Genomic DNA, 7996 nt, shown 5'->3' with positions numbered 1-7996 from the left:
TGAAAGAGGTTCTGAAAGAAGACTTGGTCCTCCCATGTTATGTAATGATAAAGACAATTTCATCCCTACATTTCTACGACCTATTGTTTTGGCCTGCAAGTCAAATCAGACATAGTATTTTTTTTTTCTTTTTTTAATTTGTGTGATGATATTTATGTCACAAGTGAATTAAAACCGTGTAACTGGGATATTTCGAAGAACCTACCAAAGACTAAAATCATATAGATTTGTGATAATTAAGAAAAGAATAATCAGCACAACTAAAACCTTATTTTAATATATAGGAACAATCGAAATTTTAGAAAACTAAAGTTATATATTTACTTCATTTTCTACTAGGCCCCTCCATGTCACTCAAACATTTTTATTTCTCAATTTTTACTTTTAATATTTTTTTCAATTTTTAATTTTTAATAGTAGATTTCTCCTCAAGATTTTAAATAACTTTTTTGTACATTTTATAGTAATTTATGTTCATAGTAAGAAAAATATTTAAATTATGAATTTATTTGATTATTGTAGCGCGATCTTGAAGAATTTATTCTAATTAGTATAAATCTTATTTTTCCTTCGATACAAAATTGTGCATATATTATGTTTAAGATATTTGTTGAAAATCTAGAAGATGATTAAGAATAAATTTTGTTGTAAGTTATCAAAATCTTTTGGCTTGATATATGAATATTTCACAATTTGACTGTTTAGTTGATAGATGTTATGGTTTGTCAACTCTTTTGGCTATATATACGAGCATTCCAGTTTCTTTAAAATATTCTTATCATTATTTTTTTATTCTAAATCTCTCTCAACTAATTTATCTCTCCTTGAATTTTTATTGCTGTTGATTTGATGATGTTGCAATAGGTATTTAAAAGTCTTCCTATATTGTCAAAACTCTGTTACCTATTATTGGGGACAATTGACAATTAAATAAAACTATTTTGAATTTTGAATAAATTTGATTCCAAGTATAGAAAGATTTTCAATACTATTAGTATTTGATTTATTGAGATTGTGATTTCAAATATTTCGAACTGGTTTGGTTACTTATATCTCTTCTTATATTTTGAACTTGATATTTAATTTGGATTGTCAAACTGAGTTATATTAGTTATAGGATTCAAACTACGTTGTAAAAGTGCATTTCAAACTTATCTATACATGTATATGTTGATGGACTAATGTATTATGTTTATACTAGTTGTAGCAATGCGGGTTGACCCGATCTGTTTAGACCATCCTGTATTTGACCCGCAAAATGCGGGTTGGACTGACTCGCCTTGCATTAAAAATGCAAACTGAAAAGTCTGGTCCGCCCCGCATAAGTGTGGGCCCGCAGGCCAACTCACTTTTTTTATATATATATTCTTATGATAAAATTTTTAATGTACAACAAATTACGCAATAAGTGAAGACTTTGGGGAGTTGGATGATAAATTGATAATTCAACATTTTCATCATATTCATATTCGTACTTTGATATACACGATGTATTTTTCAAAATTTAATACATTTAAAAATACATAATACTTGCCTTTTCCACTAATACAAGAATGTGGAACGTTCATGCAAAAGTCCAGAAGAAAAATAATTGATATACACAAGTGCAATTTCTTTTTTATGTGGGTCGGGCTTTTGCAGGCCAACGGGCTCGATATTTCAACCCACCCCGCGTCTTTTTGGCGGGCCTGCAAGTCGGCCCACCAAACCAAGCCTACATTGCGACCCTTAGTCTATATGTGCACAAAAGTTGATAATATAATATTTAAGATTCTTGAGCTTGTTTTTGAATAATTGTATAAAAATATTTTAGATTAAGCTTGCTATGGTGAATTGGATAATTTGAGTCATATATTTGAAATGGTATGTTGAACCAATTTGTTACTTATAGTACTAAGTAAATAAGTTCAAAGAAGAAACATTTGCTCATTGATTGTGGAAATTAAATAAATTAAGACATCGAGCAGTGAGAAGTTGGTAGAAGTTCTAGCACCATTGTGACATACGAATGATTGTATATAGATATTTGTATAACTTATCTTTGTTTATGGAGTTGAGGTTCGCGTGTTGGACCAAAGATCAAATGATAGTTTATAGTTAAACATACACTTTTAGAATTTTTCAGATTTCATGATGTTTTTCTTATAAATTTGTTATAAAATTTTGCAATAAAAAATTTGTATTTGGTAGATAATTTTTTCATAGATAATTATTTCCTACATTATTATAAAATTTACAAATATTTCTTATAAAAAAATTTTGTGAAAAATGTTTTGTACAAAATATTTTTTGCAAGAAAATTGCTAGAAATTTATTGCAAATTATTGATCATGACAAAAGTTATAAGTTATTTCCTAAGAAATTTTTTTTTTAAATAACATGAAACATGTGTTTTTTAGTAATAATAGTTACTATAAGTCTTTCAAAAGATGTTTGTTAGTTATTCTTTATCTACTAGAGCTAATATAGTACTTTAAATTAGATAAAATAAATGTAAATGGACATGGATTGATTTGTATGAATAATGTCTTACATATCTCTACAAGATTAATAAATTCTTAATAATTTACCTTTTTTGTGTTTTTCTTTTTAATTTCTATTGTGATCCTAATTGGCATATGAGCAGATAATGTTACAATTTAGGAGAGAGTTATGGATGAATAGTGGAAGTTTTAAGTTTATATACATGTATGTATACGTTTTTCTTAAATACTTTGGTATCATGAAGGCTATGTTTGGTATTGAGTAATATTAGATGAATATAATATATATATATATATATATATATATATATATATATATATATTTGTCATGTATATATCGGGTATTTGTAAGTTTGGAATGCAATATGAAAAGGGATTAAGGAAGAAATAAAATTGCAATTTTAATTTAAGGAAGAATTTATAAGGTCTTGTTCTTTTTCTGCCTTACATAATGGGCTGTCCCGAATCTGATGGGCCTAAGAGCTGGCCCAAAGGTTAAAGCTGAACTCAGGCTGCCCTAACGCTCACACTTTCTTTCATTCTCAGATTCGCAACCGTCTTCCTTTCCACTGTACCGCTAGAGCTCTGCTAGGGTTTGTTCCCGCCTCGAACCAGTCTGCCCAAAAGCTCAAGTAGTGAGTTCTACTCCACGTAAGTGATTCTAAACCTACTGTATTTACTTCCTAAAGTTGTTCTTCGTATTTCACCGTTTAGAGTTCAAACCAATCCTGTTTTTTCCTACTGTTCCGCTGTTCCGCCAGTTCTGCAAGTCCATCACTCGAGCGGTTGTGCTCCGAGGTCCCGTGTCAAAGTCCTGTTAGCCCTTTTCCAGGTACGGGAAGTTAGGGTTTCAAGTCTTGAGTTGTTTTGGCATGTTCTTGAGTTGGTTGTTGATTGTATGGATTAATCATTTGTTTTGATGCGTGGGAATACCTTGTATGATTGGTTGGTTTGAAAAACATAGCTGCTGCAAGTGAAACAGTGGCGAGACCTGTTAATCTCGCCCAAGCGAGCCAGTCTTGCTTAGGCGAGACAAATAGGGATTCGCCCAAACCAGTTTGCATGAAAGGTCGCCCAGGCGACCCGCTCAATTTTTTTGAGCGAGCGAACATCTCGCCCAAGCGAGAGGGGTCTCGCCTAAGCAAGATCCCGCGTTGGTTTCTGGATGCTCTTTCGAGCCCTCGCCTAGGCGAAGGGGGCTCGCTTGAGCGAGCACGTCTCGCTTGAGCGAGACCCTTCAGCCTGAGCGAGGGGCTAGGCGAGGCAATACGCTGTTTGGGTGCTTGTTTATCCTTGGATGATTGGTATTGGTTTGGGTATGAATGTTATGATGAGAAACATGTATATAATGGAATATCATGTATGCTTGGCATGAATCATGAATTGTAGATGATGGGTTTAGTATGAAAGTTGGCATGTGAACTAAATGAGATGGGTATTATTAAAGTGGCATGATAACGAGATGAGTTGGGTCCTATGTGCATGGACGGATTATGATGAGTTAGAATGAGTTGGACCTGGAATGTGAAAAGATTGGCTTTAAAGGTTGACATACTGGTTATATCCTTGCATGGTGAATATTATTTGACTGTGTGATCATATTTTTGTCTGTGTCAGTGCATAATTCCTTGGGGTCTCTAGGTGAGACTTTCAGGGTTGCGCTTCAGTGGTCGGGACGTAATTCCATGGCCCATGTTAGTGGGTGCTCATGGTGGTGCCCCATCTGTATAACTAGATAAGGATTCAAGGTAAGGATTGCATCCTGACACTCTAAAGGGTCAGTTAGTCTCACTTAGAGCGGACTGACTCCAGTGGTGAGAGTAGCAGGAGGCCTGAAATTCATTAAGGGCTAACCTTGTGGTGAGGGAAATTGATTCATTGAAACACTTGTAACACACAGCTCGGGGGTGAGCAGCTCGGGGGTGAGCAGAGGTATCCACCACAAGTGCAAGCGTCCACTGAATCCGACCATGGTTATATGTATCCGGATGAGTCGAGTCGTGTCGTAGTGTATTGCCTGAACAATCATAACATGCTTGGTTGATTTGAATGTATGGTATTGTGAAATTATATCTGATTTAATGGATGAACTCTCTTGTGCTCTAGCTTACCTTACTTTCTTTGTTGTGTGATCTGCTGTGTGATACTCTCTTTTGCGATGATCATCAACTTGTTGGTGTGAGCAGATGCGAGGAACACCCGTAGGCAACAGGGGGTGGAGATTCCGCTGCATAGTCCGTGTGGACTAGTTTATATTTCCGTATGAGTTTATCTAGGGCTGCGACCCACAAATTGTTCGTCCTTAGATTTATGTACTTTGGTTATCTTTTCATCTAGTTTTTTCTTGGGCATCGTGGTGTGCCATGGATTGTATGGAGTTGAGTTTAAAACTCCCAAACTGCGCCTTTATGTTATCTTTTTTGTAACGCTTGCTTTAATTTCGCGTACTTAATTAAATGGGGTGTTATAGAATTAAAAGAAAAAGAAAATAAAAATTTTATTTCAAATATTTGTTTATTTACTATTTTTTTCTTTCTCAATTTTTTAAGATAAAAACTATTAGCAATTTTTCTCAATTTTTTCTCCCTCCAAAATATAATATAAAACACTACAAGAATGTCATAAATTAGCTTTTGTAATAAAGCGAGAACAAAAAACGGATCTAGCTCACCCTTATACAAAGAAAAGATAGTTTTATATTTTAAAGTGGGTTACAACCACTCTAATGTCAGGTTAATAATTTTTAAAATAAAATATAACTTACATAATCATTTAATCAAAATAAATTATTGGAAGAGGACTAAATAATATGAGAATAATGTGAATTTAACCAACACAGAAATGAAAATGAATTTAAAAAAAATTATTAAAAGTATATTGTTAGCAACGCAGGGCTCATGGCAGCAAAATTGGAGTGGCCTAGCCCACTCTATAGTGAAAATAATATAAATAATAAAAATAACCTAATCAGTGTATTTGAACAATGTGAAATTAAACACAAATAATTGTTTGGACTAAAAATAAATATTATGTGTGGGTTAAGTCGACTTTTAATAACTTAGTTTTTATAAAAATTAAATATTTTTATCTGTTTAAGCGATTATATTAAATAATAATTTTAAAAATTATTAATTGGTGTCTCATAAATTGACGCTTGAATTTAATAAACATTAATTTTGCATTAAAACTAATTTTGTGTGTGGTTGTAATTAACGCTATAAAATAGCAAATTTAAAATTATTCAGAGGTGGAGTGTGATAGACATCTCCATTTCATAAACAGAACGTAAACAATACCAAAATAAATTTTCTTTTATTTTCATTTTCCCTCTTCTTTTTTTAATTTTTAATTAACCAATAATAAATTTTAAAAACTTCTAATAGGTAGTAAGTAACCCATAAATGGTCACTTTCGTTTTATTAAAAAAAAAATTGTATGGATAAACAGAGTAAAAGAGTAAAGTTGTTTGTTTTATTTTCACCTTGCCTTTTCGTTTTTCACCACCGTCTAAACTTGCGCGCTGCATTCTATTCTCATAGTTGACCTTTGTTTCGTCCCTTTTTAGAATCCATCAATTCTCCATTTTGAACTCTACAAATTATGGCTTCCGTCTTCCATCTTGCTTTTATTTTGGGAAGTCATGCTTCCATCCTCCGTGTTCACTATTGTTGCTGAGGTATGAGATCCCAATAGCGCAAATGAGGTAAGCATTTCTACTATAACATGTTGCCATTGTTGTCGAAGTATTTAGTGTTTGAGAATCCTATTGTGTATTAAAGGTTTTGGATCTGATTTGGAGTTGCTCATTTGCTGGATGCGGAGCAGAAGGTGAAAGCCTTTGTATACACATCCTAAGGTGAGTTTTATTTTAAACCAATATATTGGATAAAATGGGTCTATGTTATAGTTCTTGACCAATATGGCTGGAAGTAAAGTAATATCAAAGAATTATGTTCTTAATCTGAATTGAAACTATTATTCATTTGTTATGATTTATGAGTTTTCATACATATCTATTGCACATACTATATCTTATATTGTAGTTTTGTTGTTTAGAAACCCTTTTATACTCATGTATGTCTCTCTTGTATGCATATGGTGTGTCGGACACTTTGTATTTTTAGAGTATTTGAAGGAGCAAGACTCTCTACTAAGGTTAGACATGTGTATTGTGTACTAAAAGAGGTTACTATGAGAAACCCTTTGCTATTATTCTTTTATTGTATGTTGTATTTCTCATCACTCACACCAAGAAGAACGATAGTTGAGTAGATGGTCGTGCACGTGAGACTTATGTCAGTTATGGTTATAATTTAGTTACTTATTTCTTTAATATTAATTGATAACAATTGTTACTTATATTAATTTATTAGGAAAAGTACCATGAGTAGTTGAGGGGTCATCTAAGGAGACACTTATGGAGGATCAAGTTCTGAGCTCCAACAAATTTCATTGGCAACAAAGATTCAATGTTGGAAGGATGTTGTTGGAGGCAAGAGCAGAGGTTGAGTTTATGGAACTATAGACTTGGCTGCCAACATTCGACATGGAGTCTCATCCCTTACTCAACCCTCTTTATTAGATGCAATTACTGACTACATTGATTATGGTGTTGAGAATGAACAACTTCGTTAAGAAATCAAGGAAGCAAAAGAACAGGCTCGTGAGGCTAACCAAAAGTATGATGTCAATATTCAAAAGTACACACAAGTGGAGGAAACATTAAAGTTGATGCAACAACAAATGGTCATGATGATGGAGCGAAATCTCTGTGATACTTCAACAGGTACAAGTCTGGTCCACCCTGACTATGCCGACACCGATGAATATGCACTTTCTTGAAGTTCACCTTCAATGTAAGAAAATATTTCTTCTTTATATAATTCTGTGAACAATTTTTATACTACATTCACATTCTGTCTATTGTATTTATTACAATTATTTCTATTACTTTTGCAGCTATTTCACCTTAGCAAGAAAGATTCGTAATGTCGTTTTGTTGTGGAGGATCCCTTATTTTTGTCATGGAGGATCCCTTATTTTTGTAGTGAAGGAGTGGAGGATCCACTTATTTTGGTTATTTCATGTAAATGAAATGTTATGTTGTTTTGTGGTTAAGAACAACTCTTTTTGGTATTTCATGTAAATGAAATTTAGGTTTTGGTATTTTATCTAAATGAAAATATAGGTTTAGACACAACGATATTACTCCTTTATCAAAATTTAATCTCAGAAAAAACCTAAATTATATTAGTAATTTATTGGTCTTTGAAAATCTGATTTGTAGCTGGACAAAAATTGAAATTGGTACGAGTTGGTCTGGATTTTGATGGTATTTGAAAATATGATTTGTAGTTGGATATAAATTTAATTAGTATGAGTTGGTCTGGACTTTGAAATTGAAATATATATTTGTTGGAAATGAAATGTATATTTGTTGAATCAAGTTTGCTGAATATTGGTTTCTGCCGTAAACAAATAAGGCGTTTCAATTCTTTTTTCAAACAAGTGTA

General features: G+C 32.7%; 1 long non-coding RNA gene across 1 annotated transcript; it reads left to right on the top strand.

Annotated features, from left to right (window-relative positions):
* The first annotated feature begins 6052 nt into the window (after positions 1-6052).
* On the top strand, positions 6053-7521 carry LOC114174690 (uncharacterized). Its single transcript, XR_014988943.1, has 3 exons — positions 6053-6186; positions 6263-6339; positions 6857-7521. It is a non-coding gene; the product is annotated as an uncharacterized LOC114174690 (long non-coding RNA).
* The last annotated feature ends 475 nt before the right edge of the window (positions 7522-7996 follow it).

The sequence above is a fragment of the Vigna unguiculata genome, chromosome 2 (genome assembly GCF_037176805.1).
Source record: "Vigna unguiculata cultivar grain cowpea cultivar isolate G323 ecotype 2 chromosome 2, ASM3717680v1, whole genome shotgun sequence".
In the NCBI taxonomy this organism is placed as follows: domain Eukaryota; kingdom Viridiplantae; phylum Streptophyta; class Magnoliopsida; order Fabales; family Fabaceae; genus Vigna; species Vigna unguiculata.
The sequence above is the reverse complement of the archived record's forward strand: the minus strand, read 5'-3'. Positions and strand labels throughout refer to the sequence as shown.